Source organism: Perca fluviatilis, chromosome 23 (genome assembly GCF_010015445.1).
Source record: "Perca fluviatilis chromosome 23, GENO_Pfluv_1.0, whole genome shotgun sequence".
In the NCBI taxonomy this organism is placed as follows: Eukaryota; Metazoa; Chordata; class Actinopteri; order Perciformes; family Percidae; genus Perca; species Perca fluviatilis.
In genome coordinates this window covers 4,176,157-4,184,135 of record NC_053134.1, presented here as the reverse complement: position 1 = coordinate 4,184,135, position 7,979 = coordinate 4,176,157, and positions in this window count along the sequence as shown.

Sequence of the window (7,979 nt, the reverse complement as noted above, 5' to 3'; positions counted from 1 at the left end):
GGGTGAGACTATTCAACAGAGACCCATTATAATACATTTTGATGAACATGACGAAAGCAATTGATAATGTAGGAAACGGCAGAGAATTGTACATCATCATTTGCATGGATGTACTAAAGCATTTGCAACTTGTTCAAAGAAATGAGAAACTGCTTTTTTGTATGTGCACAAGTGACACAATGAGGTGAAGATTGAACAGGCAGTTTTGAGAATTTCAATTCTGATCTGAGAAATATACCAAAGCGACTGAGAAAAACTGTAATAGGGCAATTGTCCAACTTGTATTTACCTTCACAAAAGTGCTCGTTTTGCCACTGACAGACTCAGATTAATATTCTAAATGTCTGACGACATTATGGAAAGGATCTGTAGTGTAATTGATAGCGATGCTGCGTTGCTGTGTAGAGAGGAATCTGCTGACACTGTTTCTTGATTATAAAGGTTTATTCACATTCAAGAAATCAGCATCATGTACAAGCCCTGCAGAGCTCGGAGAGGACAGCTTCTCAGATTCTCAAAAGTCACTCTAAAGTTCTTTGTGTGTGGACCACATATCTATATTCCATGAATTGGGGTGGGATCGATAACTGACCAATGGCTTCATGCCAACTGGCCTTCTTTTCAACATCGTGGGGGCACCATTGATAATACCTTCCAGAAAGTAGGCTAAAGTTCATCACTTCTAGGTACATATAGATAGTTCAGATATGGCCTAAATACAAGTTATAGAATGATCAGAATAAAGTAGGATGTTAATATACCTCAGATCCCTTCAGAGATAGACCTTTAAAACCTCTTTGAGACCTTTCTGTTTAAGCAGAAACAGCTCTGAAGTCTCTAGCCTCTAGCTCTAAACCCACCAGACTCCATTTAAAAAAGCAGTACTTTTAGCGTGTATAGAGCCAACATATTTTCACATGTAAATCTGTAAACTGTGTGTTTATTTCCACCACAACTAGAGTTGTGATGGTTGGAAAAGTGGAAAGAAGACCCCAAAAAAAGGCTTTCATTAGTTCAAAGCGTTGAAAAAAGTGTTGAGAAGCGTTTAATAAAAGCATCGAAGCAAGTGTCAAAAAAACAAGCGGTGAATGAATTAAAAAAAATAAATTAAAAAAAAGATTTGATTTCAGAAGTTTACTCACTGGAGCAGCTTTGTGTGAGAGAATTTTAAAACCAGAAAATGTTCTGTATTTTTACTGTAGCTACACACAAAATGTCTGTGTTTAATTACGGGGCAAAGTCCGGATAATGAGCTGCCAGAACTTCATTCTGCTATTTTACAGATTTATTTCTAAAAATTTTAGCTTTAGATTATTTTCACAGTGAAACAAAATGGTGCAATACTTCTCATCACAGACCTTTCACAAATATTTCTTCTCCGGATACTCTCACAGCGAGCTCCATTCAAGCGCCTCCGACTCCACGCAGGTGTTGTTATTGACATATTTTTCTATTTCTGTTATGAGACGACGACGACGACGTGAGGCGAAAATAACGACTTTGATTGAGGGTCATAAACGCTACCTGCCAGCCACGGCGCGCTGTAACTCCTGAGCTGCTGCACTGAACCCTCGATTAAATCACTCTGTCAGTGTTGTGCTGCCGTCTCTTAAAGGAAACATAGATACGGCGACATGAGGGGAGTCTTGAAGGTGACTGTGTAGCATGAAGTACTCGGCCACGTCTGCGAACAAACTGACCGTCACTCATTCGTGTTTTGAAAGACTCTTCGTTCAGACTGAGACGTGAGCTATGGCGTCTTCAAAATGCAAAGATTTGAAGGTTGGAAGCGTGGAAAGAAGACAAAATCAGAGAGAAAAAGATCCATTTTCATATTTACTTGCATTACTAGTCATTGGTCTCGCCATATATATTATTATAGTTGGTCTTGACCGAGTCCTGCCATGTAATCTCTGTTAAACTCTGCCGTACTACAACAATCAAAAACAAAAAGCAAATGATATGACAGGATCACAGTAGCAGCTCCCCCATCTCTTCTTCTTTTACAAACCGGTCAAACGGCCTCCAGAGTTCCCCAATTTGCCTCTCAATATATATATGATGGATGGATGGATAGATAGAGAGATAGAGAGATAGCCTAGATAGATAGATAGATAGATAGATAGATAGATAGATAGATAGATAGATATATAGATAGATAGATAGCTTAGATGGATGGATGGACGGATGGATCGAATAGTAAATTAATATAATAAAGTAAATTGAATAGAGAGCAGGACAATCCAATGAACCGTACGGTGCATTTTGGATGTTATTTAATAACCCATTCAGTCCTGCTCGGCATAATGAAGCTGTTTGTCTGCAGAACCCCCACTCCCCTCTCTCCCCACTCTCCCCCCACTCTCCCTCCCCCTCTCCCCCCACCTCCCCCCCCTCTCCCCTCTCCCCCCCTCTCTCCCCCTCCCCCCTCTCTCCCCCCCCCCTCTCTCCCCCCCCCCCCCTCTCCCCCCCCCCTCTCTCTCCCCCCCTCCCCTCCCCCCCCACCTCCCTCCCCCTCCCCCACTCCCCTCTCTCCCCCCCCCCCTCTCTCCCCCACCCCCTCTCCCACCCCTCCCTCCCTCTCCCTCCCACCCTCTCCCTCTCTCCAGGTCATTCTGTGTGAAAACCTTTCCTCTTGTGTCTCTGTGATGGAGCCTTTGAACACAGAACAACAGGGTTTCATACATCTTTATCCATCTACTTATGGTCTATTTATGTATTTATACAGTATGTACTCTGTTTGTTTCAGTTGGTTTTATAATTTATTTTATTAGTTGTTTTTATTCTTTATTTATCTGTATGTTATGGATTGTTTTTAACAATTTACTGTTCATGTACCCTTAGCCACGGTTTAGAGCTTTTATTTATTTATTTATATATTTATTTATCTTCAGGTTTTAAGTTTCCTGCCTCTGGTGTTTCCTCACTTATGATGGTTCAGCTTAGTTCCCGTTTTCCTATCCTGGAGGGAAATGGTGTTATGTGTGTGTGTGTGTTTCTCTATGTGTGTGTATCTCTAAATGTGTGTGTGTGTGTGTGTTTCTCTATGTGTGTGTATCTCTAAATGTGTGTGTGTGTTTGTGTGTCTGTAAGTATGTGTGTGTATATGTGTATGTGTGTGTGTTTCTCTATGTGTGTGTATATATCTATGTGTGTGTGTGTATGTGTTTTTGTATGTAAGTATGTGTGTGTGTGTGTATGTATGTGTGTGTATGTGTGTATTTGTAAGTATGTGTGTGTGTGTGTGTCACAGAAGAAAACCTTCCACTGCTCTTCAAATATGGAAAATAAGTCGTATTTTTACTGATATATGTAAAGATAACCTTATAGAAGTGGGATGAACTGCAGAGACAAAGGTTAGTTAAAGCCTCAACAAATTAAACTCGCTGACGCACCATAAATCAGGACACAGGATTGGAAAGTGAGTATTGATCGGAAGGGAATCATACAGAACTGGGTTCATCTTCTCTGCAATTATGGAAGAAACAAATTGAGCGCCTCCTCAAGTCCATTAGGGAACAAATAGAATATCTCACTTACATCAATACGCGACGTGTTAACAACACGTCCAATATGCAGGGGGAAGATTCATTTGCTCCCGAGATTCAGACGCTTTCCATCACACAATTTATTCATAGAGCGCTGTCAGCTGCTGAGGAGGAGTGGTGCCGCTAATGACACTTTTTTAATTCACAATGTAATATAATGCAGTCTGGTATCGATGGGGATGCACTGGTGGCTATCAGGGAGAGTATATGTAGCTTTAGCAGAGAAGTATTCTTGGTTTTAGTGGAGGCGTTTAGTAGACTTTTCCCTACATTAAAAAGAAAAAACAGCTTCTGGAAAAATCACTCCTGATCTTCAGATTTTAAGTCCAATATTTTGGAAAATATATCTGTTTTCCGTTTTATCCAGAGAGCAAATATCCACATAAGCGGTGAAAAAAATGTGTAACCAGAAGAAAATAAAACCATCCAAGGGTGAAGAGGAAGACTTGTTTCTAGATGGTAATCCAATGATTTTAGAGCTGCAAAGATTAATAGATTAGTTGTCATCTATTAAATTAATTGCCAACTATTCTGATATTTGATTAACGGATTGAGTCATTTTTTTTTTTAAGGAAAAACAAATACTAATTCTCAGATTCCAGCTTCTTAAATGTGAATATTGTTCTAGTTTCTTCCCTCCTCTGTGACAGTAAACTGAATATCTCTACAACATTCGTATAAAACGTGTGCTGCAGAATTGTGCTGTTTTCTAACAGTTTGGACTTGCAGTAAATAAAGAGAAAAAACCTGCACTGAACCTTTTCACGGTCATTTTGTATTCCTAGTTAGACCGATATCGTGATATATCATTATAGGATTGTCTGGCAATATATTGATTATTGCAGTATCGTGATATCAGTACCGTGAGTCGTGTATCGTGATATTATCGGTATCGTGAGCCGTGTATCGTGATATTAGCGGAATTGCGAGCTGTGTATCGTGATCTCAGTACCGTGAGTCGTGTATCGTGATATTATCAGTATCGTGAGCCGTGTATTGTGATATTAGCGGAATTGCGAGCTGTGTATCGTGATATTATCACTACCGTGAGTCGTGTATCGTGATATCAGTACCGTGAGTCGTGCATCGTGATATTATCACTACCGTGAGTCGTGTATCGTGATATCAGTACCGTGAGTCGTGTATCGTGATATTATCACTACCGTGAGCCGTGTATCGTGATATTATCACTACCGTGAGTCGTGTATCGTGATATTATCACTACCGTGAGTCGTGTATCGTGATATTATCACTACCGTGAGTCGTGTATCGTGATATCAGTACCGTGAGTCGTGTATCGTGATATTATCACTACCGTGAGCCGTGTATCGTGATATTATCACTACCGTGAGTCGTGTATCGTGATATTATCAGTACCGTGAGCCGTGTATCGTGATATTATCACTACCGTGAGTCGTGTATCATGATATTATCACTACCGTGAGCCGTGTATCGTGATATTATCACTACCGTGAGTCGTGTATCGTGATATTATCAGTACCGTGAGCCGTGTATCGTGATATTATCGGCATCGCGAGCCGTGTATCGTATCCTGCGATTCTCGAGCGCTGAACGTGAGACTGAATATGAGCGCATTAAGTCACACTTATGGGACTTCAAAAACATCCGTCAAACCTTTAACAAGCGCGATAGCTGCTTCTTGATTGCTTACTCTCCGAACGGCGGCCTAATCGGGGAAACAAACCCCTAACCTCGGCCGAGTCAGTGCCTTGCTCTACACACTGACCTAGACGGGGAAGAAGAACCACGAAACGTGACCATGCAAAGAGAGACTTTGTGTGTGTGTGTGTGTAAAATATGGCCGGCTGTGATTGCACAGGACCATGAAACAAAGAGCAGGTAAATTGATGATTGATTAGCTGCGGCTGTCTGGCTGACTGAGGCTCATTGGCAGCCGTCACTTTGATGAATTATACCGCTGAGAAAAACACACTGAACTCTGATTACTGCCAGGAAGGCTGTGTGTGTGTGTGTGTATGTGTGTGTGTACTAGGATTGACAGCCTGTATATAGCCTCTGTTAGGGCATGTATGTACAGTGCATGTTGCTGCTGATATGACTGTGAATCACTCTGCAGGGATTGCTTTTAGTGGATGTTTGCCGGTGTTTCCGTGGTAATCCGCCTCCTGTGCGTCCACATTACCCGCATCCAAAAGCCTTGTTTAGTATTCTGCCCGGTGGTAGCAGTACACCCCCATGGGTCTGGCCCAAGGTCCTATACCACTCGTAAACAGAGGGCGATTTGTTCATATTTAACTAGATGGATGACAGGTATGTCGGGCATTCATTGTCTCTCAGCTCGGCCTGTCGCGGGATGCGCTGAATAATTTATGCTGATAAAGGCCACGCTGTTTCTTTTGATCTGGCAAAGATCAAGATTTGACTGACGCATTCAAATTAAGGGCAGTTTATTAAATGAAACATTTCGGAGGCAACAGAGGGGCCTACATCAGCGTTTGAAGGCTGACGTTGATGCAAGCTGCTGATATGAGCTGAAAGTATTACATTAAATGTGCATATTTTTAATGCAAGAAAAGCTTATTTTATCCATATTTTATATGTCATGGTGTGCGTTAGTCTCTTTTTTTGTCTCTAGGTTTTTGTTGGTCAATGGCGTGATCACTTCCCGCTGCCTAAAGATAGCAATACTCCCAGAATGCAACGGAACACACCTCCATGTAAGACCAGCAGGCCCATGGGCGCACAGATGGGCACAGGTGCATTTGCTATTTAAACGACGTGGGCGCAGGACGGTCTTAAACTAGCCCTTGCGTCGTGCTTTGCCCCACGCTGCGCCGCGCACAAGATCGGGCCCAATGAGGTTTAACCATGTATCAGCTAATTTAAATAGCTGACGTTACTGTATTGTGTCAACAGTTAACTTCATTTAATATTGTATGTGGCGTTTTCTTTCGCGGGGTGCAAATGTTCCACCAAAACAAGTTCTTTCCTGAGACTATTGTCGCTGTGTCTGGAGCTTAGCGCCGCCGAAGACGATTGTGATTGGTTTGAAGCAGAGATCTTCAACAGGGGGTCTGGGACGCATTATTATGGATCCCACCTAACTTCTAGGCAAGTCCCGCCCTACGAAGCAGCTCGATTGGTTGGGGTCAGGCATTGACCTCGAGTGGTTAAGGTTAGATAGCAGATTGGTCAGGGGATAGGACCTGAACAAATGGGGTTGTGTTACCTAGCATAAGCATGGATGCCTGGCCAATAGCAGTGTGTGAATGCCATTGAAGGGCGGGTCTTGCCTAGAAGTTGCGTGGGTTCCTTAATAACGCGTCTGGGACCCCTAGGCGCCAAATTATTGTTCAATGGTTTAAAAAAATAAATAAAATAGGTCAAAAAATATACATTAACATGAATCCAACATATTTTTAGTAAAGATTATTATAATTGTAATGTACACAATATTGATTATAGGTTTACTGGCCTGCAGCTAAGGTAGCCATAAGGTAGCCATCTACAGACACCGGTAAGCTTAAGGATTTACTGTGGCACATTTTAACATTAAAAAATGAATTAATATATGAATATGCCAAAAAATTTTAATCTTAAAAGCTTAGTATTGTATTTACCATAAAAAAGGTGTGCGTAAAGGCTTTATGCAGCCCTACACGTTATTGTAGGTCCAGTTTAATATGCAACTCAATTTTATACAATATGTATAGTAGGGGGTCCCTGTTCCATCTCTCTTTCAGCCAAGGGGTCTTTGGCCTAAAACACATTGGAGACTCCTGGTTTAAAGAAATGCAAACAAACCACAGCTAGATGATTAAATGCAAGACTACTGTTGTGGTTACTCAAAATATACAATAACAATGCAATGCCACGCCAGCAGTGTCACCACTCGAGGACTGAATATATATAATTCAGAGATGTGATTCTCCATTGCTATGTTTTGGCCTTTACAGTAAGAGCCAAGGAACTGGCTCTTACTGTGAATTAACGTTTGAATACGAGTACAAACCGGTGTAATCGCAGCTCCTGAACGCCCCTCCGTCCTTGACCTAAGCGGACCTGAACGCTGTGTGAACGCAGAACATCCTATCTGGCTTTTCGCCCCAAGGCTGCTTTGGGGTTTTTTTTTGGCTGAAAAACTAGAAGCACACTCAGCAATGTTTCCCAGAGAAATAAATAGCTGCATGTATGATATTACAGCATATGTGGATGCTGCTTTCATCTGTGACCCGTCCTTTGAGCTACGCCGGATAAACACATTGAAGCCATAAATCAAATGGAAGGTGTTCTCTTCAAGCAGAAAAGTAACAGAAAAACTAAACAGTGGTATAGTTTTTTGCTTTTAAATATTGAAATGAACTCTGGACCTGAACACAATAACAGTATATAAACAGGACAAACGGGAAATGAGAATTTAGGAAGACAGCAAACTACATTACGTTTTCT